Source organism: Mus musculus, chromosome 5 (genome assembly GCF_000001635.26).
Source record: "Mus musculus strain C57BL/6J chromosome 5, GRCm38.p6 C57BL/6J".
Taxonomy (NCBI): domain Eukaryota; kingdom Metazoa; phylum Chordata; class Mammalia; order Rodentia; family Muridae; genus Mus; species Mus musculus.
This window is the reverse complement of record NC_000071.6, coordinates 34,946,034-34,963,159: the sequence shown is the minus strand read 5'-3', so window position 1 is coordinate 34,963,159 and position 17,126 is coordinate 34,946,034. Positions and strand designations below refer to the sequence as shown.

General features: G+C 50.4%; 1 protein-coding gene across 7 annotated transcripts in view; it reads right to left on the bottom strand.

The window, feature by feature from the left end:
- Nucleotides 1–14,231, bottom strand: part of Rgs12 (regulator of G-protein signaling 12) — a 90,714-nt gene extending 76,483 nt beyond the window's left edge. For 4 of the 7 annotated variants that reach the window (XR_003955711.1, XM_006504120.3, XM_006504123.4 and 1 more), the window contains exon 1: nucleotides 13,636–14,231. The gene's annotated coding sequence lies outside the window, so the exon portion shown is untranslated. Of the gene's footprint in view, nucleotides 1–12,251; nucleotides 12,772–13,631 lie in introns of those variants that run through there. The other 3 variants (XM_006504121.3, NM_173402.2, XM_006504122.3) reach the window with 3 other exon arrangements.
- Between the last annotated feature and the right edge of the window lie 2,895 nt (nucleotides 14,232–17,126).

The window sequence follows — 17,126 nt, the reverse complement described above, 5'->3', positions numbered from 1 at the left end:
AGATTATCTTTAAAGAGAATGAAGGGGTGGGAGGTGGCTCAGCTGGTAAAGTGTAAGCCCTGTGTAAGCACAAGGACCTGAGTTTGATCCCTAGCACTTAAATATATAAAAAGTCAGCCATGTAATGCATGCCTGTAATTCCTGTACTGTGGAAAGAGACAGGGTATTGGGGGCTTCCTGGCAAGGTAATGCAGCCTAACTGATAAGCTATAGATTCAGTGGAAAAACCCTGTCTCCATATATTCCACATGCATATGTTCATGAGCACACACAAACATGTACACACACATACACCGCACACACAAAATAAATATCAATACACATAGATCTATAACCGCCATACTCATTAGGCTAAGACAGGAGATATCTGCAAGGCTGAAGTCAGCCTGGGCTGCAGTGTGAGACCTATGTCAGGAAGAAAAGGCAATACAGTCATAATTGGAATGTGACAATCCAAGCTACTACAGTGAGCTTGATGTCTGCAGAACACATTGCTGAGTTAATTACTCTCTTAAGACATTCTTGTGTCATGAGATAGTTTCCAATAACTGTAAACAGATTCTAAGTGATTTACAGACACACCCAAAATGAATGGCTAGAGCCAGTGGGAAGAGCATCAGAGACTGCAGAAACGGTCCCAGGACAATAAGAACAAGGATGCACAGGATGCATGTTTGAGCAGAATTACTCTTGATACACAGGAATGAAGAAAGAATAGTTTATCTGTAAAATATGGCATCATTCACCATCAAAGCGATGCTAAATTCATAATTTAACTTTATTATTCACTAATAAGATGTACATAACGAAGCTGGGAGTATAATCTTGCATGATTAGCATATGAGGGGCCCTGGATTTCACCCTACACTGAAGATGACCAAGAAGCTGTTTTCAGATCTCACGAGATCTTCTCGGAAGAGTGATGAGCAGAACTGTGCCCCTAACACATTTGCAGTTTAATGCCCACAGTTCAGGCATGTCCTTCTGCAGTCACAGGGCTTGGCAAATGAGCTCAAGGTAAGGATGTAGAGATGGAAAGACAGAATTCTGATCATTCAGAGGGCCTCCATGGAATACTAGGGCCCAGTGAAAGGGATGGGAAAAGGTGCCAGTCAGCAGAGACAGCAGAGGACCAGGGCCCAGGACATAAAATGGAGGCAACAAAGCCTCCAGGAAGAACCAGCCTTCTGACTTTGACTTTAGCCAGATCACTCCAGACCCACAAGCTGTAAAGTCACAGACTTATAGTTTCTTGTTCTAACAACTCCAGAAGCAAACACAGAGACTGCAGAGGGACACAGCCGAGGATGGTCTCCTGCAACAATGCTAACTATGGTGTGAGTTCGAGGGTCAGTCACTGCAAGCTGCTCCGCGACCAGAAGTCAGCAGTGTCAGGCTGTCTTCCCCCTCTAGACAAGAATCCACCTGAGCACAGGAGGCACTGTGCCTGAGACAGGCCCTCTCCAGAGCCCAGGCTCATCAGCACAGGTACCACCAAGCCACATTCTCCAACAGGGACATACCTCCAGTAGACCTCTTGCCCTCCCTCATAGCTATCATATCCCAACCAGCAACTCCTGTGGCTGTCAAACACACACCTGGCACCACCCTCACCAACATCTACCTCAGGCACACACCAAAGACCAACAGCTGTCCCATTGACAACACCCCACAGGCTCACACTGATAACCCTTGACCCCCCAACTACTGTAGCAGCCTGACACCAATCCCAGCTTCTAGGCCCTTCCTTAAGAACCCTGTGTAGTCCCAAGCCTGTCCCCTAACCTTATCCACCTTCCTGACGGAGCTGGAGCTGGACCTATCAGGACATAGTACAAAGGAAGGATCCAGCAGGTTCTTAAGCCACATGCCACTTCTAGACCATCTGACTGCCAATCAAAGAGTCTGCTTAGGGAGCAAGTATCTGCAGTGAGCATCCCTTGTCTGAAGCCTTCTGGGTCCCAGCTCCTAGACTGAAAAGTATATACTGCATGTTATGTCTGCCATTTCATGGTTGCCACCAAGCAAGGCACAGAGCATCGAGGTGAGAAAAAAACATCTTTCTGTAAAGAGCTCTCAGTCCACAGACCAGGGAGCCACAAGGCCTCTGCACCAAAATACACACTGGCTTCTGACACCTGCTGCTTTGTGAACTACTGCCAAAGGCAAAGATAATGAGGCTCTTAGGTACAGACATCTCCAGGTATTCTCAGCCAGGGAGCCCTTCACATGATGAAGAATCTTTGCTTCTTCTCTATAAGGACCCAACTCCCGACTAACTGAACACCAAGCTCCAACTCTGAGCTCTCTCTTAAAAACTTGCTATAGTTGGGGGAAGGCCGGAGTGGGGATGGCACACGCCTCTAATCCCAACACTAAAGAGGTAGAGCAGGCAGAGCTCTTTTGAGACCAGCCCTGTCTACAAAGTGAATTCCAGGACAGTTAGGGCTATACAGGGAAATCTTGTCTTGAAAAACAAACAAAAATAAAACCAACAACAAAATCTTGCTATCAACTCACAAGCCACACACCCTATACACAAGCCTCCTACAGGAGGTTTCCCTCCCCTTCCCTCCTCTCTTCCCGTATACATGCAGCAGCCTCCTTAGGAGACCGAAGGCCTCAAGCTGTCCCCACCACCCTTTCCTAGTCACAAGGCTTTCTGATACCATTTCTGCTACAAAGCATCCCATCCACCTGGGTCCCCTCTCAAGTCAGTGTTCCTTTGGTCCCCTCACGGTGCTCCTAGACCTCTGAAACCTGGCCCTCCCTTCCCTTCTGGCTCCAGCTCATGGCTGGCCTCCCTCTTGTGCAGCCTCTCCTTTTACACCCTTGCTCCTCTAAGGATGGGCCCATCTGTCTCCTCAGCCCCAAGGTTATCCACTCTGGGCTTTTCTACCTGCTTATCTCCTGCAAGCAAGCCCAATACCACAGCCCCAGAGGCCAAACACCCTCAAGGACAGAGCTACCTCTCCAGATGTTAGAGGGCCCCTAACAGAGCACCCCAAAACCCTGTCAAGGACATGCAGATAACAGAAGGTGCCACCTCAAGATAAACGTATCCAAACAATAACAGACCATCACAAGAGATACTCTCCTGACCCCCAAACCTGGGCTGGACAGTGACCACAGCATAGAGTGGAGCAGAGGCAGCCAGGGAGGCTTGGAGGCCCTGCCCTCAGCTACACAGGAGGAAATAGGAGCTGGGTTTGTCTGCAAGGGTTCAGGAGAACCCCTACCTCAAGAGTATGTTTGGGGTTGTCCAACTTAAATTGTAGGTTGTATGTGAAGAGAGAATTCTCTTCAGGAAACCCTGGCCACAACTGAAATTGAAGCCAGGTGCCAGCATTTAGTAAAACGTCTGGCCTTGTTTGACTTTTTAAAGAGGGAAGAGCTAAGAAAAAGAAACTCAGAGAATAATGATAGAAGTCCTGTAGCTATCAAAAGAAAGGGACCTCCCAAACCCCTGCCCCACTCTGCAACTCAAGGGACATGGGCTGTTGTGTTAAGACAACTCGGCAAGGGACCCCACTATCTCTATCCAGTCTTCAAATGAGCAGGCCCGGATCCTGGGAGAGAGTAACAGGACAATGGTGGGTTAACTGGTTTAAAAGTTAGTGGGTCGTTCCCCAGAGCCAAAGACAGACACGGAGCTGTGAGCTCAAAAGTTGAGCAGCAGAGAACAGAACCCAGCAGAGCGGAAGGACAAGAATGTGCCATGGACAACACTTCTGAGCAGACACAGAGCACTTCAGCAGGCCATACCTGAGTGATCACAAACCCCATGCCCAGCCCACTAACACCACGGGCTGGCCAGTCCTCACAGGAGGCACCTGTGTGGATGAGCATGGCTTTGCCCATTCCTAAGGCGGAAACCTGTGGTGACTGGAGGATGGTGGCCAGAAAGGGCAGCACCTCCATCTCATCTCCCCATGCTGGCTCCCACATGAGCATCTTCCTGCTCGGATTACTGCCATCACTGGCTTGTCTCTATCTGCCAAGGATCATCATCTGTACTGAAAGGCACAGCTCACTTGGGTCACTGTAGGGAAACCCAGCCCAATGTCCTTACACAGGCATCAGCAGAGAGGTGGCCAGATTTCTCAGCCAACTCATGGCCATTCCTTAGAAACACTAAACACATTGGTGCACTGTGTATACTGTCCCCGGGTCGGCCCAATTTGAGACAGTTCAGTCAAGGATGTGAGCACCAAGAAACCAATAGACACTCATAATTCTCTACAAATCCTGGCAAGCGCATCATCTGCCTGGATGTCCCTAGTATCCTAGTGGGGCGTGGCTGGAACCCAAATGCCCCAGGAAAGTCAAGTACCCCCAATCTGCCTGTCTGAACACTTCTCTTCCCTTTCAGAAGGCTGTCTTGATGGGCAGCATGCCCTACCTGGCTTTCCGGGGGCTCCTCAAACAGCTCTAATAAAACAAGGAGCAGGCTGCTGTGCCCACATCTGTCCCACACATCAATACGAGAGCGTTCTCTGTGCCACGCATAAGAGAAACAGCAGGGACAAGGGGCCCGCCTGGGGAGCTAACCCAGGGGCCGCAGATCCTGTGCGGAGAATCTAAGAAAGAAGGCACCACGCTGAAGATGGGCAGGGGCATGCTGGCTGCGCTCCTCATTACCTACCCACCTCACCGCCACCCTCTTTCTGGAACACTCTGCCTACCTCCCACTCTCCCACCACATGGGCTTGCTTTCTGCCCTGATGTTACTCACTCTACACGGATGTGTGGCCAAGGTGGGGGTTTCTAGAGGTGCTGAATGAGACTTGTCCCCCTCAAAACTCACATTAAGACTTAACTTCTCAATGTAACAGTATTAAAAAGTAATGGGACCTGTAACTCATTAGGCCTAATGGGAAAGAACTGGGTCACACACCACATAAAAGTAGAACTGCTGGTCTCACCATAGAGGATTAGTTCCCTAGTTCCCACAAGAGCAGGCTCTTAGGGTGCTTGGCCCCACTGGTGGCTTCCTCTTGCTTGTGTTCCCATTTGTGGTGCTAGATCACCAAAGGCATAAGACTGACCAGGGGCCACTCAGATTTGGAGAGTTCAGGAACATCTTTACCTTACTGAGTACCCCAGTGTCACGTAGTTTTGTTATAGTGACAGAAAAGGATCTATGGCACTGCCTTTAGCAGGGTGCCCCGTGATTTAGAGCACGAGGCACACCCCTGCCCAGAGCAAGTGCTCTGCCAGCAGCTGCTGAACCAGAGAAAGAAAGGTTGTTCCACAGTACTACTGGGAGACGTGGAACCTTTAGGAGGTTGGGTGGGCCTACTAGAGGAAGCTAGGGCATTAAGGTATGTTAAGGTTTGAATGTGAAATGTCACCAGCTGGTGGTGCTGTGTTGGGAGGCTGTGAAACCTTTAAGGTGGGGGGGACTTCACTGGAGGAAGTGGGTCACTGGGGAGTTGACCTGAGAGTTAGCATGGTCCAGTTCCAGCCTGAGCTCTTGCCTCCTCAGATATAACCATCTGTCCTCTGAGTTCCCACCACAAATGATGCCCTAGTCACCACACCTTCCATAGCATGGGGAACTGAAGCCCTTTAAGCCAACCATGAGCCAGAGTCAACCTCTCCTCCCTCTCTCCCTGTCCTTGCTTCTGCAGGGATTCTATCACACAGGAAACATGGTAAGACGGGACGTGCCCTTCCTCATGCCTTCCTGCCTGTCCTTCACTTTCTCGCTGTTGTAAGGTAAGCTCCCCCGCCCCCACTCTGTGAGCATTTCATACAGCCTCAAGCCATGAAGTCCACCGACTAGACACATATCCGATCAATCATCTGGGATCTTGATGCACACACATTCAGAAGGAAACCAAACACCAGAGGACTGACAAACACCCTGGCACATTTCCCAGCTGCCCATAGCAACTGGGCCTTCCATCCTCCAAGAAAGGAAACTAGGGCTGCCTCACTCCCTGCTCCCATGCCCCCTCACCCTGTGCCAAGCCCAATCAAACATCCCCACAAGTGCTGTGAGGACAACCAGCCAGGGACACATGAGCTCTCCCAGCTAGGCAGAGGCACAGTGCTATGCAGCTGGGGTCAGGCCCATTCCCTGCTCCCTGCTCCCTGCCAGGTTACCTGTACTGCTTACCCTGTAAGACTGACACAAGCAGACAGCACCCACCCCCTTTCTGAACCATGGGGCTCCCAAGGTTCAGCAGGGCAGGTAGCACTTCTAGCAATGGTCACATCTCCAGTCAGGTCAGCAAGCAGTGGAGGGGCAAGCAATGCACAGGTTTATCATCAAGGCAGGTAGGAAGCGCCAGCTAAAGCCCAGTTATGCGAAAGAAATGTAAAGGACTCAACGAGGGAGGACAACTTCCAGTCTCCTGGTCAGCACACTATGGCTGCCGCTCCCCTGGAACCCTCCCCTTCATCTGTCTCCACAATCCACGCCCTCCTTACATCCAGCCCTACTCTGAGCAGCCACCCTGCTTCCAAGAGCCAGCTTATGAAGCTGCCCTGTGATAGACATGATCTAAACAGACAGCCAGAGTCCCTCTAGAGGGACTCAAGTCATTGGAGTGCCAACAAGGAGATCCACAGATCCATGAAGTTTCTGAGAAAATGATGTATCAGAAACACTACCAGATGGAACTAAAGGGACAGAGGGCCGGCCTCAGAAGGGCACTGGATCCTTCGAAGCCTCTAACAGGATGAAGGTAAGAAGTCTCAGCTGCAGCAAGAACGCCTTCCAGGAGGAGAGACAACACAGGGAGGGATACTGTCCTTGGATCTTGACGTTTAAGAGGGAACTCAGCCCTTGCCAGTCTAGACTTCAGGGCAGCCACAGCTCTGACCTCATCCCATGTCTCATTCTTCACAATGAGCAGGAAGGTCGGCAGCGGTGGTGGTGTCACCTGACATTTGACCTGGGTATGGGCTGGTGGGCTGTCTCTTTGGTCTACTCTACAGATTAAGATCATCGACTGCTCTCCAGGGCTTTAGCCAGGCCCTCATCTACACAAAAGCCAATCCAAGTGCTGAGATTCTGACCTGCTACCACCATGGGACAGCCATGGGAAGCACACTTTGTATGTAAGATAAGGAACACTGGGACCAGCAAATGACTGGGAGAGGTGACCTCTGAGATGCCCATAGTCAGGCCTCTATTTACCCCACCCTTAAGAGTACTTTTTCCTTGGATACAAAATGGACCCAGTGACTCACTTCCAACTACTAAAACATGGTGAAAGTGATGAGCTGTCACCCCCAAGGTCAGGTTACAAAAGGACTGTGGCTTTTATCTAGTCCTCCCCCTTCTCCCTCACTCTGAGAGAAATGTCGGGTTGTGAGCTTCCCTAACTAGACACCACACGACAGAGAGCCAACAAGATGGGAAGTCTGCCAGCAGCCATATCAGCAGCCGGGAAGAGGATCTTCTGCGCTGACAACTGCCACAGGAGAAACTTGGAGGCGGCTCCTCCCCTTGAGCCCTGACCATGGAAGCATGCTGTGTGCACTGCTGTGCTAGGAACAACCTGCTATTCAGCAGTCGGTGACCAATGTCACAGAGAACACAAAATAAAAATGTCATCACTTGATCTGCTTCACTCCACTATAAACACACACACCAACACTGCTTACTCCTGGGTGGCCAGGCATGGGTATGCGTTTTCAGACAGGTTCCCTAAAACTGAGTCTGGAACAGGATGACAGGGTAGCTGAGCCGGGAGTGACCATCACTGGACAGCCACCTGAGAGCTCAAAGTCTCATCAACCAAGTCTACTAACCATACTGACAAGTGAAGAAACTCAGCTCAAACACCATATCGTGGATCCAGACCTCCACTCAAAGACAGTTCTCAGAGTCTGCTGTGAGTCCTTGCAGCTGATGGTCCCAATGTGTTTGAGAGCAGCTCAGTAGCCACTGCACTGTCAGTGAGCCCAGAGGCTGAACGGTGCAGCAGGCTGCCTGGCTGAGCAAGCCCAGTGCCACTCTCCTCCATGGTCTTCACCGGGCAGGGCTCCTCCCTGGTCTCTGCAAAGGCCAGTCCTTGAGGTCTCAACATTTCAGGCTCCAAGAAACCTGAGACTGAGCACTAGGACCACAAAGACACCTCAACTCTACTCTTGCATAACAAGCCCCCTTCTCCCTGTCCGTCCCCATCAGTCTTAACACCAAGGAGTCAATCCACCGACTGCTAAGAGGCAGCACAGAAATCGGGCATTAGGGATTCCTTTAAACAGTGAATCTGAGTTCACCTAAGAATTAAAGGTGCCAAAGGAGAAAGGAACGGGGTGGGAGAGAATAAAGTGAAGACAGCCATCTTTGGCTTGCTCCACTTCTCCACATCTACACTATCATCACAGCTGAAGAACGCTGACAGGCAGAGGGATCAGAGGCAACACAGCTAAGCTAATGTCACAGCTGTCACATGAAACAAGCTTCAAATGCTGGCTGGGCTTAGATATCAGGCCTCAGGAGACAAGGCATAATGATTATGGGTGGCTTTTACAGCCTGTCCCCGGAGGATTCATGAGTGCTCGGCTCAGCTCCCTGTTGCACCCTCCAAGTACAAGCTAAGCGGCCAAGCCCAAAGAGCTGTGTTTCCCATTCAAAGTAGAGCCAGGACTCGTTGCATGCCCAGGGACCCCAGAACAGAAGACCAGGAAAATAAAATGTCCAGAGGTTGCAGGTGCCCTGCCTCCAGGCAGAGCTCAACTCATGCCGACCTGCTAGATTTTCAAATCTAGCAGCAAAGATAACATCTTTTAATGCACAAGGTTTGCTTTTCTAGTTTTGGAGCAACTATCATTTTTCATGATAAAGTTTACAACTAGCAAAATCCAAAGGCTAACCTATTCGGAGAAACAAATATGTACACGCTCCCACTATACAAGAAGCGAAAGTTCAAGACTACCAATGACTAAAACACTTAGAGGACCAAAACACATGGCTTCACATTGCCTAGGTTCACCTGCCACACAAAGGGCCCTAGAGATCCCATTGTCTGCAGGCAGGCAGGGCCTCCAGCCTCTCACAGGATCACAGGAGAGGTAATGTGAGAGAACAGTGCCATGCAGGGCTCGAGGGACACAGGAATCAGTCAGCACTGTCTCTTGGGATTCTACACTGTAACACTACAGAACCCAGCAGTGCCCACACAGGTAGTGGACCAAGTTCTTTAAGCAAGGAAGGGAGCCATGAGCCTTAGGAGCTAACAAGGACCTGACTGAATCAAGTCCACCTGCTGGAGGTCATAGTCCTTCAAACACAATAGCAGAAGCATACTGACCCAAGAAACCAGCAGGAGTTGCTGGCTATCATCACTACTCCATGAGGCCCCACAGCTAGCTGAGACCAGGGCTGGCCCTGGGAATGGTCGCCATCCAGCCCACAGTTAGTTAGCCAGAGGCCACTTGTCAACCTATTCCTCTCACTCCGGGCACCAGCCTAGGCTCCTGCATTTTGGAAAAGTGATAGGATATGCAGAAGCCACAGCTTGTCAGGACAAGGTGCCAATGACTCTGCAGTGGTGATTCCGATCCCAGAACTGCACACCACTTCCACATCTTTGAAATATTTAAGGGTAAATCATGCTGACTTTCCATTTCATTGTATTTGACCTTTCCTTTTTACCTCTACTTGATATTTATTTCTGCTTGCGACTTTAAACCCATGCAAAGTTGAGTCTTTGAAGACAGAGGACTTAATTTCACAAAAATATGTGACACATCTTTAGATGCCACATAAAAGACAGCTTTTGGGTATCCTAGTGTCTCAACACTATGCAGCAATATTTTCTCTGACAAGTCCAACTATAAAGAGATAAGGTCATTCCCTGGTGCCCATAGTCCCACCAAAAAGCCAAGGCTTTGGGAGCACCCTGCCCTCCTGTTCCTACCAAACTTTAATACAGTTTCCTCACAACTGTCTCTCTGCACTAAGTGCATAAAAGACAAAAGAGTAACTTTCTAGAATTCTATACCCAGCTAAACTAAAAGGAACTAGACTGCAAAAAGGATAACTTCAAAATCAAGAGGTAGGGGCTCTATGTTATATTTCTTAGCTACCAAAAATGTAGAATTTTAGCAAAACAAGGATGGAGCTGGGATCAGACAAGGAACCTGACACATAGGAACCCAGCACAGAGCAGTACTGCACAGGCAGCTCTAGTTGACAGCTCTATGCAGATCTTGGGACTTCAGAACAGACAGGAGCAGAGTCTTCCAATATCACCTGCTGTGGGGTGGACTAACATGAGGATATAATGAAATCCAGTTTTGGTACATCAGTGATAGCAAGAGCAATCCACAAGTGCATAATGGGAGCTGTGCTCCAGGGTCCCTGCTCAGCTTGGTGATGCCAACTGGTTTAACAAAGGGGCCTATTAAAGAGGGGGTGTAGAGAGATGGATTCAGTACTTAAGGACTCTTAGTTCAATTCCAGTACCTACATGGTGGTTAACGAACAACTATAACCATAGCCTAGGGGTTCCAACAGGCATGTACTTGGCTCACAAACATGCATGTAGGCAAAATATTCACACACACACACAATTTTTTAAAAGATGTGACTTGGGAAAGAGTGCACAGACACCTGAAGACTCTACCCAGTAGACATCTAAGAAAACAGGACACCTAGAGTGGTCCCTCCAGGGCTGGGCAAGTGGCACAGGATGCCACTGTTTGAATTTAAACCCATGAGTTAGTCCCCAACACAGTAGATGTCATGGAAGAAAAATGAAGAGCACGGCTCAGAGATGGATGGGTGGTGTAGAAAATATGTAGCACTCAATGTGTACGTATGCATGTGACTGCCTGGAGGAGGAAAAGGTACATGGAAATGCCCTGAGTACAGAGCTGGAGACAGGGAGCCCACAAGGGAACAAGGAAAGAAAACAAAAAAGATGAATGACCCGTTCCCTTTTCTTTCATTTAACCCCAGACTTTTAAAGACATGGAGTGGGGTGACTAACCAGGTCAGTTCCTGCCTCAAACAGGTTGACTTCCCCATGGGAGAAACTAGGAGCTTCTAAAATGGTAGACCCAGAAAATCAGGAGCAAATGGGTTTGAAGTCTGAGGCTTTTTTTTTTTTTTTTTTTTTTTTTTTTAAGATTCTGCTTTTCATGTGCTATTTTTGCTGTTGTTTGAGACAGGGTTTCCCCTGTTTAGCCCTGGCTGTCCTGGAACATGTTCTGTAGACCAGGCTGACCTTGAACTCAGAGATTCAGAGATCCACCTGCCTCTAATTCTGTTTTCTCATTTATGTGTACATGTGTGTATATGCTCATGAATTCCAGTGCCTTGGGAGGCATTAGTTCTGCAGGGAGTTGTGAGCTTTCCAATGTGGTAAAGTTTTAGAAACCAAACATAGGCCTTCTGCAAGAGCAGTATATACTCTTAGCCCAGCGGTGTTTGCTGCTGAGATCTCACTCAGCCCATGCTCTGGCACTACACTCTCCACCCTCCTGACTCAGCCTCCTGAGCGCTGGCTGGGGTGAGCAGATTTCGGGAGGTTGTAGTTCTCGCTGGATTGTGAAAGGAGTGGGGACTACCACCTCCCTAAAGAGAACAGGACAGATGGACACTGCATCCTCTCACAGCTGAGTGTGCATCTAGAAACACATCTACAGGGCAGTAAAGCCACAAACTATTGTGGTCTTTGGTATGCAGGACCCATGGGTAGATCCACGTGTCCCACCCTGGCGAAGGTGCAAGGACCAGGCTGTTCCTCAGCAAGAAGGTGAAAACATTCCAGGAGCTTTGCAGCTGTAAACTGAGGACTTTGGATCTCCTGGCAACCCTAAAAGTCCTCACAGATCATGGCAGAGAGAGGCTTAAGAGAGAAGAGAAGGCCACGTGATGCTGGAACCAAGCCCTGAGCCCTGGGATGAGGCCAGTCTCCATCTGACATGAGAAGGGAAGGAGAATCTCTCTGATCCCCAAAGGACATTCGGCCAGTGAGACCCATTGCAGACTTCTGGCATTGAGCCTTGAAGAGCAAACTGTTTAAGCCACTAGATTTAAGCTCTGTAGGAAACTAAAACAAGTGCTGACTAGTAAGTGTTTGCAGGGTTTCCAGCAAACACACAAAAAGAAAGAAAAGGGGGTGGGGACGCTGCAACCACCATCATGCACTTGCTGCCAGAGCAAGGCAAGGAGCCCACAACCAAGGCAGCCAGATGGGACCAGCATGCTGGGCCTGTCTCAGATACAGATGTCAAATGACAACAGGATTAGAAACACAGGGCTCAGCCTCAACCTCTCCTACCTCTGGGATCCTTGCAGGAGCTACTGCAGCAGCCAGGTCACCAGGCTCGGTGTCACCTTTGTGACTACCCACGCTCCCACCCTCTGAGGTTGTTGTTCTAAACAGAATGCAAAAAGTGAGCCAGCCCTTGACACAGGGGATGACCACAAAGTGCCTCATGTCACAAGCTGGCAACTCCACGATGCACTGCAATTTGGTCTACTCAGTATAAACCCTGCCTTCTGACTCCTGCGCCAAGACTGGCAACACACAGGCCACCCCAAGTCTGAGGGCCTTTCCTCAGCTCCGGTATTTGCTGATCTCCTTTGCCAGCTCTCCAGCCTTTCATCTTTCCTGTCAGAAGCAACCCTCCTCCTTTGTCCCACTGAGGTAGGTTCCAAGAAACTTCACAGAAATGGCCTTGCATCCTTTAAAGATCCATCCTACTCCAGAGTCTTACCTAAGCCATTCCCTCTACCCCGTGACTTTCTCTATCCCAGCAGTGTGCCTGAAGTCCAGATCCTGCCAGCCTGAGTACTTGGTACTTGTCATCCAGCCCCCCCCCCCCAAATAAAAAGATGTAACATTTTTATCCCAGTTTTTCTGGAGAAATTGTCCTGCTGACAACTGTGCTTTCTTCAGAAACTTTTAGAATGTAAGCAGGCCCTTGATTCACAATTGATTTTGCTTCTCTCCCCTCTCCCACACACCAGTTGCTTGATGTAGGCTCAAGGCTTCCTCACCAGGGCGACCTCCATCTACACTCCATCTGAGGCCTTTTCAGGAACCTGGGCCCCTCCATTTGTATTCTATTGGTCAAAGCCCCTCTGTTTACACTCCAGGGGTTGGGCCCTAGCTACACACCACCCCTTCATCTACACTTCACAGCTGAGCCCTTATTACACTCTACAATTCTGCGCACACACACACACACAGTCCACAGGTTTGGGGCCCCTCTATCTACACTCTGAACCCCCTTGTCTACACTTCCCAGCTCTAACCCCTCCAGCTATTCTCGATGCTCGCTCGCTGTGGGCTGCCCTGCGTTCTTGCCCTACATTTCCTCAGTTCGGGTCCTTGGATACGGTCTCTGCCCAAACAATGAGACCGCGGGCTGAGTTGGACATTAAAGTCCCCTCATGGCCAGCCGGGCCGGCTTCTGAGCCGGGTCAGATCCCGCCCGAGTCCGGTGGGCTGCAGCCCTGCGGAACCCGCACATCCGGCCTGCGCGGGACCCCGGCCGCAGCCCGCGCGGGCAAGTTCCCGGAGTCCCGCGCGAACAAAGAAGGCGCGGGCGGTGCCCGAGCTCGGCCCCACGGCCGCAGGAGGACAAGGCCGGGCCGGGCGGGGGCGCGCGCCAGAGAAGAAAGACGCGCGAGGAGGCGCGCCGGCTCCGCTCACCTACCGGGCCGCCGCTTGCTCCCGCCGGGCGCCCGCCGAAAGCATCAACGGTCACCGCCGTCGCCGGGCCGGGGGCGGGGCTCCGGGAGGGGCAGGGTCCGGCCCCTGAGAGAGGAGCTCCGACTCCTGGGGGTGGGGCCCAGGGCCTAGGGGGCGGGGCTCTGGGGGCGGGACCCGTGAGGGGCGGGTCAGGCCGTTGTGCGCTTCGGGACTCTGACCCCGCGGGTCCTGCTTCTGGGGGTGTGGCTCCTGGAAGGGTGGGGAGTTCAGCCGCTTTTGGAGGGTGTGATTTGGGCTCTTGGTGGGGCTCATTCGAGATTCACCAAGTTTAGGATTTTGGTGGAGTCAGGTTTTGGGGGACGGAGCTGGATGAGGGGATAGATCAGGTCGTTGGACAGCTGGAGTCAGGGACCAACGGGATCCGGCTTCTGGGGGCCGGGCTCCTGGAGAGCAAAGTCCGCCCTACTGGACAGTGGCTCGGGGTCAGGCGGGATCGGACTCCTAGCACAGAAGCGCTCAAGAAGTAGGGACTTGCCTGGGACTGAAGACCTAACGGAAAGCTCAACATCCAGGGCTTAAGGCTAGACGGAGGCGGGGCGGAGCATGGAGGCCGGGGCGGGACTTCCGCCTTGGTCCAGCTGAGGGGTTGAGCTACCCTACTAAATCGCAAAAGCCAGATGGGTTTCTTTTTTGAATGGTTGCAGAGAGCTGGGATGTGTGATCTTCTTCACGTGCAGAGAGAGACCACTTCGTCCTCCTTCAAGGGGCAGCTCTGAGACACGATGCATTTGTGAGGAAAGTTTCCCACCTGCCAGGAGAGGGGTCATCTACCTGAGGGCGTGCATTTGAGATGGAGAGAAATACATCAATCCTGTCCCAAGCACCACTCAGGCTATGATACAATAGTTGCACAAACTGGTTTTATAGTTCCTACGCCCAACCTTTTCAGAACATTGGACCTTGTCTACCTCAAGGAGACCTTTCTTTGGTGAAAGACGTCAAGGGCAGAATTCCCCTTCCCTTCCCACATTGACTTCCGAGCAGCCACAGCGTCTTCAGAAGTTTCATTCCCAGTTAGAAACTAGCTAAAGTACTTTCAGAAAACAGGAAACTGGGCATTTTACTTAAAAAGTTTAGACCAGGAATTCACTGCCTAGGCCCTCTTTTTCTCAAACACCAGCCCCAGCCTGGTTCAAGCTTCTTGGTCTTGAGATTAAATCATCATAAAAACCCCATAGCTGTAACCTTTAACACTCACTTCCTCCCTAAATTCAGGAAATGTAAGTCACGACTGGTAGTCCCTCCAGTGTTTCCAGGACAGTAAACCCTGTGTTCTTGTCAGTGTGCAGCTTCGTTTCACTGCATAGGTAGATGTATTGACTGTCAATGTGTCTTGAGTAGGAAGCCCTGTGACACTGAGGCCAATGGAGTAACAGAGCCCTATTTCTATGCATGTGGTACCCCCTCACACCTCTTCTCTCAGCCTGGCCTCAATGACCTCCTTCAAGCTCAAAATCTCTCTGCTTACTTTCTTGGCCCTGCTTCTTCCTCTCCTGTCTTTTCCCCCTTTAAACATTCATTGCTGATCCATTCTACAGCCAGCAGTCAACCCTGCTAGGTAGCACAGCGTTGTCGTTTTGTGTGGGTCACTGCTCTTTCTGCTTTCTCCCCTATCCCATGACCACTCTTATCTTACTTCCAGCCCTAGAGATGCTGACAGTCCTCTTGTTGCCTGTCACCCTGACCCTCTGTGCCCTTGTGGAACCTCAACTATAAAGGACCTAATGTCAATAAGCTATCCCAGCGTACAAAAAGGGAGGTAGGGAGAAGGCAGAGGACCTTTGAAGGAAGCACAACCAGGCCAGAAGGAAGCAGGCCACAGGGGGCTGCCTCCCAGAGCTGTGGGAGACACCAAGAAGGACGGAGAGCAGCCAGCAGAGGCTGTGAAAGGCGTCCAGCATAGGGGTCTTTTTTGCTTTTCATTTCCTCCACACTGGGCTGCATTCCAGGTGCCTTATAGACTTGATGTAGGAACAGGGACGAAAGCTCAAGTCCCCAAGCCTGGATCCTCAGGCTGGCGAAGAAGCTAGTCACTGTGAAATCTCTATTCCTCCAGCCAAGATCCTTCATGTGGTCATGGATGGGCAGACCATGCTCAGCCCATGTTCTGTCCCTTTACTGCCCCTAGGTTGCTATCTCCCAGATTTCTGTTCCTCTCTGGTAGCACCTTTACAAGGGCAAACATGCAGGGTCAAAAACAGCCAGAAGTCAGTCACCTGTCTAAATTATCAGGCAAGGAGTTAGGAGGTGGGTTCAGCCATGGTGGCCACATGAGGAGCCCATACTGGACAAGTTAAGTTTTGGAATATGGGAAAATTCTAAAGGAGGACAGAGTGATGGCTGCACAGTTTACATGTGTTTGATGCCAGTTAACTAACTGGTGCTGATGGTGCTGATAGGGGAACCACACAGAGGTTCCTCAAAACATTACAAATAGGGCTGGTGAGATGGCTCAGTGGTTAAGAGCACTGACTGCTCTTCCAGAGGTCCTGAGTTCAGTTCCCAGCAACCACATAGTGACTCGCAACTATCTGTAATAAAATCCAATGATGCCCTCTTCTGGTGTGTCCGAAAGCAGCTATAGTATACTCATATACATAAATCAAAAAATATAAGAAAACATTACAAATACAACCATGTCATCTAGCAGTCCCACTACTGGTATGTATCCAGAGAAAGTGAGGGTTGTATGGCAAATACCTGCACCCCATGCTCACTGCAGCACTGTTCACAATGGTTAGGATATGGGATCCACTTATAAGCATGGGAATAAAGAAAATGTGACTTGGATCAGTGTTCCTGTCCAAGTGTCCAGCTGCCCTCTCACCTCTGAGGATGCTGCTCCAGCTGTTGGCCATCTTTCCTCATCTGTCGCTCCTGTACAGGCTCCACTCTGGGGCTGTCCTCTGGAACCAGATCTCATCCCTCCCCTACCCATAACCTCCCAGGGCACCCACCAGACTATGCCTACCACTGAAGGTCACATAGGCAAGACAGCTGTGCAATGCTGCGGCCACAAAGCCACATACGTACTCCAAACACAGAGATCTTATCTATAAAATCCTTCTGAACACTCCCCAGTACTGTGCAACAGGTAGGCCTTGGGGATATCTATGCAGGCAAGCATAAGGCTCGAGAAGCTGTAACAAGCTGGCCAGCAGGTGTGACTGCCATCCATGCTCCTGGCAGAGCCCTTTGCTGGGGAGGAGGAACAAAAGTTAGGGCCTTAGCACTATAAATAGGGGAGCAGGTTTGAAAGCAGGTACAGCAGCCACCCCATGAAAAGACAACCAAAGAAAGGCTTGCTGGGGACTTGGTGACATTAAAGGTAGATAGAAGACATGAGGAACTTAGAAAACAGTAGCTAAGAACCCCAAGTCCAGCTGAAATACACCCCCTGCCAAATTCACACACACACACACACACACACACACA